The following is a 12,817-nucleotide window of genomic DNA, read 5'->3' as shown; positions in this document are numbered from 1 at the left end:
GAGTATGTAAGACACATAAATAAGTATATAAAAGATATGGAAGAAAAATGATGTAAATGACCCAACCTGTAAGTCTGGATAACTCTATAAATCATGAAATACTTATAGTGTCATGCATATGCGTATGAAGGTCATGTCGTGCATAGGTGTATATGTTGAAAACATCGTCAAGCCTCTAAGGGCATCCTATCATATCATCTCGACCACTGTGGGCAAATTCATTAACGTATACCAGCTGATCAGGTGGTGGTGCATATATAACGCCCTAACCTTCTCCCATATCCCTTATACATACATATATATAACGCCATCTGATCATGGGTCAATGTACATGTATAAACGAATTCAATGCATGAGAATTACGTCAATAAAATATTTCGGATTGTCATAAGACCATTATGCCTCTGATTAATATCATGAAGTAATCTTTATCAACTTACGTATTTTCTGAAGACCATGTACAGAAGATGTAATAAAAAGACACATGGGAATTCAAGAACATAGGCACCTCTAATACTTCTATGAATAGAGTCGTTTATGGAAGTTGTGCATTTGCTCATTTCGTTATCGTATTGATCATGCCAAAAGGAAATAAGGGATAGCCTTGACATACCTGAGCCGATTCTCTTGGCAATCCCTCTCACATACGTCAATCACGACGAAACACGTAACGACGAGATCGAAGTAGGGAAAATCCGTAAGATATTCTTGAGAACGATTGTGTCGTGTTCTCTTAGAATCGCATCTCATGCTGCCGTTACATTATGGAACCTCGTATGAATTATTTTGCTGAAGCTTTTCCTCCATTACTTAGTACCATAATCTCTCATTTTAATGATGTAGGGAGATGTATAATTTTTGTGAACTAAAAGAGATTATTTAGTATTAGTGGTGTGGGCTTCACTTTGTAAGATGACTAAGCCATCAATCTCTCTTAATGTGCCATCTTACTACATGGAGTAAGAGTCACAAATTGATTTTTGAGCCTTTTTCACTTGCTGCCACGTGGGGCTCTTTAAACTTATCCAAAGATCTTGATTAATTAATTAATATCCCACTAAAATCAATAATTACCCAATTATTCACATAATTAAGAACTATCTCAAATTACTTAAAATACTACTCAATTTTAACACAATTTATACACCTTACCATCATGGTCATGTGGTACCTTGTGTGGCACTAGTCCATAAATATAGTGTATTATAGCTTGGACCGTATTTTATCCCAATTTGTCAAACTTCAACGAAACTCATTTCTTCGATTTGCTTACCCTCTCACCTTCACGAATTTACTTATCGCTTAGTTGAAATAGCGCAAGTACTTATAATCTAAAAAATAATCTCATTTTCGAGTCTACATCGATTACCTTGCGACGAAACTTTAATGCATAAAAATGCGGGATGTAACATCTCATTTCCGAGCTTATATCAACTTACTTATGGCGTACTTTCACGTACAAAAACATGGGGTGTAACATCATTCCCTCCCCCCTCCCTTTGGAACATCCGTCCTCGAATGTTGACTGATGCACTTATCATTTTCATAACCTATGTCTTCCGAATACTTTAATACTCTTCTTGCCATCTAGGAAACTATTCTGTGAATAAAACCAAAGGCCCGGGCATCCCCCCCTTTAGGCCCCTTTCTCATACCACGACTTGTAGTCGGAATCCATCAAATCTTGTAACTGTTGCTACCTTCTATCATGTAGCCTGTACGACTCTAACCTTGTAAGAGCACCTATGCGACTCTTCTCTCCTTTTTCCTCCAACTTTTAGCCAATCTTTAGGCCTTACTTTGTGAACATATACAGAACTTTGATAAGATATCCCTCTAGGCATCTATGGGTATACTGAAGTTCATCGCTCGGTACCTTTGTTGAACTTACGAATATTGCTATATCATATTTCATAGACCTGGTTATCCATCCGTATGAATTTATTGCATATAGGTAGGTCAAACCATACCATAACTCTTACTTCGATATTACGGTTACTGAGGTTTGCTACCAAACTCCAGGTTACTCTCGTTGCTTATTCTATATGTATAAGTCTAAGTCCTGTAATGCTTCCTCATTGCTGTTCATCTTAAGAATGACGGCCTAATCTAATCTCATACTTTGTAACTTTTATCCATCCATTGTTGTTTTGCCTCCATATTGATCCATAATCTACCACTGATAACTTGAAACCACTTACGTAATCACTAGGGCTCACATTGCATCGAGAAATATTTGAAGTGATTTTCGGATCCACTTGGGGGCGATACTATACTTCCCAAATCGTATTTCATAGCATCCCAATGTGATTCACGTTACGTGGATATTTTAATCATGAACAATTCATGAAATACTTTATTATTTTTTTTCTTCAAATCATTACTCAATCAAAGGCCCAAATGTCATATTCTATTTATAGCAATTACACCCTCATTTTACTACTAGGACAGCATTTCATCTCTTCTAAATGCTACTAGTCTTAGACTTATTTTGTTAATTCAGGCTATACCGAGCTTTCTATAACTTAGAGAAACCATTAGCTCTTCCTGTTTTCATGGGATTAATCCTGAGGACTTATCTAATTTTGTTACCTTCTTACTCGCCTTTCCTTATCCTTACTCATGCCTTCTTTAAACCTTGTCGCTCTACCATACTTTAGCTTGCGACCTACAAATATTCATTTATACTTGTCGCAACCTTCCTTTAACTTGCTTGCACCATAGATTTCCTCATTCTTTTCTGGAACATCAAGCGAGACATCATATCGTCTCTAACTCTTCTTTACTCCCTTGACTAGGCCTCTCGATACCTAGAAACCATAGGCTGGAAGTTATGCCACTGACAATGCCGCTATCATTCCTGGATACTAAATCCCAGCGCTTCTAGCCCTCTATTTGAAGTATAGATTGTTAATAACCTTCTACACCTGAGTATCGCGCACGTTGTTCACCTTTACCTTACTTACCTTGATATCTCGCATCGCATCTTTTATCTTTTCCATGACCTCCCTTCCACATAGGTATAACTCATATGCACAACTTGAAGCTCTATTATAATTCTTTCACCTTTGGTGCATACACAATCTGGTGGGAGATTATACTGACTTCTTATGAGGCTGTGTACTCTTCTTAACTGGCTTTATCGTTAGAGCCGTTATAGAATATGGCTATTGTACTTATCTGTATTTGTACCTCTGATATTAAGGATGATCCCGCAATGTTCTTCATCACAATTTCTATAATGGTCTGGGGCCAATAATCAGACTCTTGATTTACTTTGTTGATGTAACTCTTTAGTTTCCCCTTCCTTATGATCAGCCTTATGTAGGCTTAAGCTATCTTCCGATCTGCGGCTCTTGGTATTAGTTATTATAGTAGGCCTTTCATGGGCACTATGGAATATCCGTGATACGATCTATTAACAATTCAATCCTTTGTCTATGGACTCAATTCTTTTCTTTTAAATTATTATCGGAGTCTTTCTAAGGCTGTATTGATTGTCAACATTACATGCTTTACCATGGATAATACTCTGAAATCTTAAGTGCGTTATAACGTAACTAACTCTGGATCAAATGATCGAATAATTCCTTTCGTTCCTTCTCAAATTTCATTAAAACGTAAAGCTATTACTTTTCCTGGTCTTTTTTGCCCACTTGTTGTGTGCATACTTATCTTATCTTAGTTCCCACGCATGACGGAATTTTCGTGCAACACAAAATATGATCTCGAATCCTACTTTTGATTTACTTCCCATTCATTAAGCCACAGTAGGTGCCACTTTCTTATAGAGTTGCATACAGTGTTGTGGTGAGGACTGTTTTACATGACCATTTCTTTTTCAATTTACTTATGTTAGGTTGAAGCCTTTCTTTCTTATTTTCTTCAGCTAGTCTTTCATTTTAGTACTTAGGGAGGACTCACCGACTCTTGTAAAGCTACGAGCTTATGTACATCTTATATTTCAGCGGAATTTTTGATGTCCTTCCTCGCCTATAATTATCTGTAGTTACTTACCTCCATGCCCTTGTGCTTGTAGGGTTGCTTCTGAACTGATATTTTGACTTCTTCCAGTATCACTCTCCTTTAATCATACGGTACCTTTAAACTACCCCAACTCCTAATCCGAATATTTTCTCAAAGCGTCACGAAGTCATTATCTGCGAGGACGGATCACTATGTTGGGTTTCACTATGCTATTCTTGCATGATCTGTAGTCTTGTCTGTATTCCTCTTTGTCTAGCCATAACTAGGCCTCTTCCTGAATCAACTACTAACTGCTCGTTTGGCCCATTTCTCCATATCAATTATTCTGTAATCTTTCTCGGATTTTGTTTTCTTATGTCTCACACTGGCTCCTATCTATTAATAAACATCTCGAGAAGGAACCGCTTACTTCCTCTCCTTGACGTCGTGTTTGCATAATGTTTCTGGAATCGTAATTAGCATATCTGTAGGATTTGAATAAGTTGCAATCTCATCCCTTTCTTCATTTTTTATCGCATTCTTCCTTTACCATTCCATAGTTACTAGAACCACTTTAATTCTTACTTAATGTCACATCCCTCCATATTCCCCTTTAGGGCGAGTTACTAAGATTTGGCAGCTACGACAACCTACCTTATAGATGTTTTACCTCTTCATCTTTGGCCGTATTTTTCCATATCATCGATGACCCTTAATCGTCTTGCGATAAATAACAGAATTCTTACTCACAAGCGTGACATTTAAGTGTAAACTGTCAACATAGTTCCCTTATGCTTAACTTTGCCTCACATTGCTTGAATTTTAGGGAAGTGGTCTTCCTTGAATGGACCATTTTCTGAATCTTATGAATATCTTCTTCTGCTGTCCATTCTATCAAACGCCGGAACGCTATCTGAAAATCATGATGCCGACCATTTTTTACCAAATCAATCAGTCCCCTAATTTATATTTACCTTAATCTTGTTACACCAATCCATACTGATTTCTATTTACTCTGGGCGTCGAACTTTTTCCTTCTAGTAATCGCTTGTAGAGTCGGTAAACTTATTTTCTAACGAAATGAGGATATGATTTGTATGGCCTATTCTCTTTTGTTGGCTTAGGGCCTACACCTCTCTTTCATCTTCCTTCACTTGACTATAGGTTCTATTAATACCCTACCGTTGTACTCACATTGTATCACATCTTACTATCATAATGACTTCGTTATCTCCCTCTTATTTCCGCTGCTAAATATTTTTGTCTATCACTTTATTCTGGAAACTTAACAAGACATTCTTTTCTTTTAAAGCTCCCCTTGCCCTCCATATATTGACTCTTCGGTGTTGCCTTAACATCCTCTCTCTACTAGGACGAGAGCCACACTAAGGTAATATTTATCCCTTCAAGGCTTCCGGTGCCTATCCTTGTACTACTCATACTGTACTATTTTATAGTGCGCATCCATCTGGGTGTCTCACAAGAGAATCATTTTAGCACATTTGCAATAATCCGTCGGAAATGTCAACTATCGCAAACAATCCATCCATCATTTTGGGTAACTCTAACCCCCAGCCGGATCCTGATATCCTCGTCCTTCCACTTAAACCACAACCTATTCAGGCTTCCATAGGCATAAACTAAGATCGGATAGTGTGGCCAATTTGTTATACCTTCTGTTAGTGTTGAAGGTAACTCAAAAAAGGCTTATATTTCCCTTCCTGAATTGTTGAGACCACTGGTAATTATATATAACTGGATGCTCGTATCCCTTCTTTCACCTTTACTTCTTTTACTTTGTTGAAAACTTGTGTCTGCCTTTCTGAATCTCTCATTGCTTTTCAACCATACGACAGCTGGACAGAGTATTCTTGCGTTAAGGCTCCTTATCAAGAAGCTTACATGTCTTAGTACACACATGTTCTGCTGAAGACCTTACATTTACTCATCATAAGCATGATGCACAATCGAGTTTCTCTGACTCGACTCTCCCACAGCCACATTCAATTCCTTACAAACCATCTTTCTGGATGTAGGTATCGTCTTATTACGAATAGAAGTTGGGAGCTTGAATTCTTATAAGTGATCTCTATCACACGATCTAGAGTAAGAAGAAAGAGTTACAGTCCTAAATGCCCTGTAGCCTCCTACTTATAAGTGTGGTGCACAACACACCCATAAATAAGACTCTACAAGACACGGCTTGTAGACTCCCTAGGACAGAACTGCTCTGATACCACTTCTGTCATGGCTCACGACCAACACTCGGTACCTTACTCAACCGAGTACCAACGTAACATATCTTTCTTATAGTGTTATCATTGGTGACTAGGCCAACATGGCCACAACTCGTAATGTATAACTATAAGTGGGAAAGCAATGTATCAATGAACAATCTTTCTTTAAACATGAATACATATGGGCCGTCAAAGCCTCTGACAAACTGTACAAAATAAACCTCCGTCTACAAATCCTCTAAGAGTATTTGACATCAAATGGTACAGGGTACCATCCTACCCATAAGCCTGTAGCAAAATTCTGACACGATGACTCATAGACTCGGCTGCACTCCGAATGAGGTGGAGTCGTATCGATCCTTCACTGAATGCTAACCTCGTCTTCTATGAGGGCTTGTCGAACTGATTGTTTATACCTGCAGGCATAAATGCAGCGACCCCAACAAAAGGATGTCAGTACGAATAATGTACCGAGTATGTAAGGCACATAAATAAGTATGTAAAAGACATGGAAGAAACATGGTGTAAATGACCTAAATCGCAAGTCTGGATAACTCTGTAAATCATGAAATTATTATAGTGTCACGCATATGCGTAGATGTCATGTCGTGCATAGGTACATCTGTTCATAACATCATCAAGCCTCTGAGGGCATCCCATCATATCATCTCGGCTACTGTGGGCAAAATCGTCAACGTATACTAGCTAATTAGGTGGTGGTGCGTATATAACGCCCTAACCTTTTCCCATATGTCATAAGACCATTATGCCTCTAATTAATATCAACAAGTAAACTTTATCAACTTACGTATTTTCTGAGACCCATGAACAGAAGAGGTAAATAAGACACATGGGTATTCAAGAATATAGGAACATCTAGTACTTCTATGAATAGAGTCATTTATGGAAGTTGTGCATTTGCTCGTTTTGTTTGTATTGTATAGATTATTCCAAAAGGAAAAAAGGGATAACCTTAACATACCTGAGCCGATTCTCTTGGCAATCCCTCTAACATACGTCAATCGCGGCGAAACACGTAACGGCGAGATCGAAGTAGGAAAAAATCCGTATGATATTCTTGAGAAAGATTGTGTCGTGTTCTCCTAGAATCGCATCTCACGCTACCGTTACATTATGGAATCTTGTTTGAATTCTTTTGCTGAAGATTTTTCCTCCATTACTTAGCACCATAATCTCTCATTTTAATGATGTAGGGAGATGTATCATTTTTTGTGAATTAAAAGAAATTTATAAGTCTTGGTAGTGTGGGCCCCACTTTGTAAGATGACTAAGCCACCAATCTCTCTTAGTGTGCCAACTTACTACATTATTGAGCCTTTTTCACTTGGTTCCACGTGGGGCTCTTTGAACTTATCCAAAGATCTTGATTAATTATTTAATCTCCCACTGAAATTAATAATTACCCAATTATCCACATAATAGAATTATCTCAAATTACTTACAATACTACTCACTTTTAACACACTTTATACACCTTACATTATGGTAGTGTGGTACCTTATGTGGCACTAGCCCATAAATACGGGGTATTATAGCTTGGACCGTATTTTATCCCAAATTGTCAAACTTCGACGAAACTCATTTTCTTCGATTCGCTTACCCTCTCACGTTCACGAATTTACTTATCGCTTGTTTGAAATAGCGCAAGTGCTTATAACATCAAAAATAATCTCACTCCCGAGTTTACGTCGATTACCTTACGACGAAATTTTAACATACGAAAATGCGGGATGCAACATCTCATTTTCGAGCTTATATCAATTTACTTATGGCGTACTTTGACGTACGAAAAAATGGGGTGTAACATTTGTGAACACTGCTTGCTACATCATAAATAGGGTCATGACTAGACCTCTTGTTGAGAAGACTCCCTATGAGTTACATAAAGGGAGAAAGCAAAATATATCCCATCTTAGGCTATGTGGATGCCTGTGCTTTGTGCACAATAATGGTAAAGACTCCCGAGGTAAGTTTGATCCCATAAGTGATGAGTGGGAGTATTCTTAGAATATTCTTCACATAGTAAAGCCTATAAGATTTATAACAAAAGATTTATACGTGTAGAAGAAAGTGTACATTTGATATTATGAAACTAACATTCTTTCTAAGAGGCAGGAACAGGATGATGAAGCAATTGGGCTGGTATGAAACTCAAATAAAACTAAAGCCCAGACTGAAGCTGCACTAGGGGAAGGAACAGGTGATGGAATAGGTCCTTCCACCTAGGGCAACCCGACAGGGGAACTTAACAAATAGGAGTTGATCCTCAAGCCTCGAGGAAACCTGTCCATGAACCTGTTCCTCAGCAACAAAACATTGAAGGAACATCTAGGGGAAATCAGCTGGTTGTGAAACCTTAAAAGTATTAAAGTTCTCATCCCATTGAGAACATAATCACTTATCCAACCTCTAAATTCAAAACCAGATCTTCTTTGAAGAATCTTTGTGCTTTTGATGCCTTTTTTATCTCTTATTAAACCTAAAAATGTTACTGAGGCTTTGTAGGATGCAGACTGGGTGAATGCAATGCAAGATGAACTCAACGAATTTGAGAGAAGTCAAGTTTGGCATTTGGTACCGAGACCCAAGGACAGATCAGTAATTGGCCTAAAATGGGTCTTAAGAAATAAACTTGACGAAGATGGAATAGTTACAAGGAACAAGGCAAGATTGGCGGTTCAAGGATATAGTCAAGAGGAGGGCATAGACTATGATATGACTTTTGCTCTAGTTGCAAGATTTGAAGCAATGAGACTTCTTATAGCCTTTGTTGCTTACATGGGATTTACTCTCCATCAGATGGATGTCAAGAGTGCCTTCCTCAATGGCTATCCAAAGGAAGAAGTTCTTGCCAAGCAACCTCCGGGCTTTGAAAGCAAGGAATATCATAATCATGCGTAAAATCTTGACAAGGCACTTTATGGGCTCAAGCACGCTCCAAGAGCTTGGTATGAAAGATTGTCAAAATTCTTGCTTGAGCATGGCTACAAGAGAGGTAAAATTGACAATACTTTATTCTTGAAAGAAAACGGTAAAGATCTCTTGGTAGTTCATATATAAGTTGATGATATAACCTTTGCAGCAGCTACTGATATGTTAAGTAAAGAATATGCTAAACTAATGGGGAGTGAATTTCAAAATGAGTATGATGGGTGAGCTTAATTTTTTTTTAGACTTACAACTTAAAAAATATTCAAATAGAACTATGATTCATCAGCAGAAGTATGTGAAAGAGTTGCTTAAATGTTTAAAATGCAAGACTCCAAAGATATTGACACTCATATAGCAACACCACAAAATTTGATATAGATGAACTTGGTTCATTTGTTGATCAGAAGTTGTATAGGGGAATGATTGGCACTTTGTTATTTCTCACTACTAGTAGACCTGACACTGTTTTCAGTGTAGGCCTTTGTGCTAGATTTCAGGAAAATCCAAAAGAGTCTCACTTGACTGCCGTCAAGAGGATCTTGAGATTCCTAAAAGGCACCACTAACCTTTGTCTATGGTATCCAAAAGGTAGTAATTTCAACTTAGTGGGATATATGCAGATTATACAGGTTTTCTTGTGGATAGATTGAGTACCTCAGGTATGGCACACTTTCTTGGCTCATGTCTTGTGTCTTGGGCCACCAAAAGCAAAATTCTGTGGCCTTGTCTACTGCTGAAGCTGAGTATGTGGCTGCTGCCTCATGTTGTGCTCAATTGTTATGGATCAAACAGCAATTAATGAACTTTGAAATTGATGTCGGTTGTATCCCCATCTTTTGTGACAACACCGGTGCAATTAATATGACCAAGAACCCGGTTTATCACAAAAGAACTAAGCACATAGATATTAGGCATCACTTTTTGAGGGACAACTATGAAAAGGGTTTGATCACTGTGGAATTATGTACTACTGACAAGCAAATAGCTCAAATCTTCACAAAAAGCTCTAAGTAGAGATCACTTTGAAAGGAACATGTTAGAATTAGGGATGATTAAGATCACCTAAAAGGAACCAGTTCTAACTCAGTAATTGGTTGGGTAATTTTGAATTTTGTACATAATTATATTATATTTTGCTCAGTCTCCTACTTTCACTAGTATACTCTTGTGCATGTGCTAAAATGTCTCGTTAATCTCTAATGATATTATCTTTATTTTCTTGGAAAATTCAGACTTGCACAAGAGAATTCTCAGTAAAGAACCTGGTTTATCAAGCTTATATGGTATGTACTCTCCACTCCATATATTTTGAAATAATTGTATTTGGATCATGATCGAAAGGACAATCCATTTAGTACTAACCTCCCTCAGGCTTTTCCGTTACAAAGAGAACCAATTTTACCCAAAAAGAGTCCCCAACGCCATAATTGCCTAGATTCTAGGGAAGTCTCCAACGTCTTTTAAAACTGACTCCTAGTTTAATTAGACTCATGAACTTCTAAAAAGCTATCATTACCCAATTAAACTCTCCCTATTTAAATTGATTTGGCCTAACCCATATTATCACTTATAAACTCTCTTGTCATCAAACAATTCTCTCCATCTTCTCTCATCTCTTCTACACACACATCCAAACATATCAATGGCTAACCTTTCTGAAAATCCTTCATCACCACCCAAAGAATCATAAACTACACCATCTATCACACCTTCAACCACACCAACCTCTATGAAAGGAAGGTTCAAGATGCTTGCTCGCAAAAATGTCGCTCGGAAAAGAAAGAAAAAAGGCTGGTACGCCAAGTGGAGTAGTCCAGATTGAGGAGATGAACCTGGTTCTTGAAGATGAATATGAGGATGTGGAAGTACCCACACCTAGTGCCAAAAGGAGAAAGACTTCTCAAAGACTTCTCGAGAAATAGAGGGTGAGGATAAGGGCTCAATTGCGTCTAAAAGAACTAGGTCTGCCAAAAGGAGCAAGGAGGCTCAAATAGTGGAAGAAAGTGGCTAAGGATGCTGAGATTGAAAGGCTGAAGAAGCGATTGAAGTAGAGGCTGAGAAAGACTCTCTAAAGTGTGAGCTTGCTAAGTAAAAGTAGAAGAATGATGGTATTCTTCGAGATACAGTGAAGCTGCTTCAAGCCAAGAACCAAAAACTCGATCCTTCTCTGTCTTAAACCCTTCCTGTCCAATTTGTAACCAATGACACAAGTGGGATGTTTTTGTTTGCTTTTTTGCTCATGGTTCAGTGCCTTTATTTGTTTTTATGCTTTGTGGGAGAATCTGATAAATAATATTCACTTCCTTTGCAATTATTTGTTGATATTTCTTAGATGGCTAATATCCTTAGATTAATAAGAGAAAATTGAATCCATGATTGTATTTGAAGTAGCCCTAGTGGCCATGAGTGATATCCACTAAATCTATTTACTTAACTAAATTATGCAACTTTTAGATGATGCTAAAAAGGGGAAGATAAGGTGTGATTTTGCTTTGGACGGTGATGTTTATAACTTAATGAACTTGGTCATTGATGATTGTGTAACTTTAAATGAAAAGTATTCTGACATTGTGTTTGATGTTGAGCTGAGTTGAAACAGATTCCATGCTCTTAAAAAGCATAGAGGTTGTCATCATCAAAAATGGGGAATTTGTTTACCTGAGCGATTTTGGTTTTAATGATCGACAAAGGAACACATGCATGAACCAGGTCCATGGACATTGTACACAGGTTACAGACAGATTAAGCAAATGGCATGCACGTGAAAGGAATAAATATAAGTGGTTATTTTTATAATCCGTGAACGAAAAGGTTGCATATTTGATAAGGAGCAGGACTCCTTACTTGAAGAGAACTCTATCCAAGATAAGGGAATAGTTAGAAGTTGAAGTTGACTAGAACTCTTCCACAAAGGAAGAGTAAAGCATTAGAACTCTAGTTAACCTTTATTCTACTAACTCTATAAATATCAGTTTTGTTCTCTTTTACAGGTACGCACAAACGCTGAGGTTAAATGTGATTTGAGAGCAAAATAGCTAGGCATTTTGCAAACAATTCCTATGTGATTCGAGTGTGCAAACCTGAAGCTACATGAACCAGATAGAAGAACCAGTTCCAAGTATCTGTCTTTTATTCTAGTTCATTTGTAGTAGGGCTTTCGAGTTGTACCTTTCAGCTTTCTTTAGAAGCATTTGCACTATGTACTCTGAGTGTAGTATTCAAGTTAGAGTTAACTTGAAATTGTCACAAAAGTTTGAGGCTAGTTGCCATAAAGGGTTAGAGGTAATCTATCACGACCCTAAACCCATACCCGGTCGTGAAGGCGCCTCTCGTGAAGACAAGGCCAACCGACACATCTCTAATTCGAAGTTAAACAGCTAAACAGCAATAAAGCAGGCTAAAACATGATTTAATAATTTCTAAACAGCAGATAACACCATAATAGTGCGGAAGTACAACCCAAACACAGCCCAAACCGGGGGTGTCACTAGTCATGAGCATCTATTAGAGTATAAATACAACTACAAGGTCTAAAATATACAAAACAGAACTGATGAACGAAAAGGGAGAAAAGCGGTGCTGCGAACGCTGACAGCCACCTCGCTAAACTCCGATAACCCTGCCTCCAATCAGCCAAAATAAATCTGCTACCGGGTGTATAA

The sequence above is a fragment of the Nicotiana attenuata genome, unplaced genomic scaffold (assembly GCF_001879085.1).
Source record: "Nicotiana attenuata strain UT unplaced genomic scaffold, NIATTr2, whole genome shotgun sequence".
Classification (NCBI taxonomy): domain Eukaryota; kingdom Viridiplantae; phylum Streptophyta; class Magnoliopsida; order Solanales; family Solanaceae; genus Nicotiana; species Nicotiana attenuata.
This window is presented reverse-complemented; position numbering follows the sequence as displayed.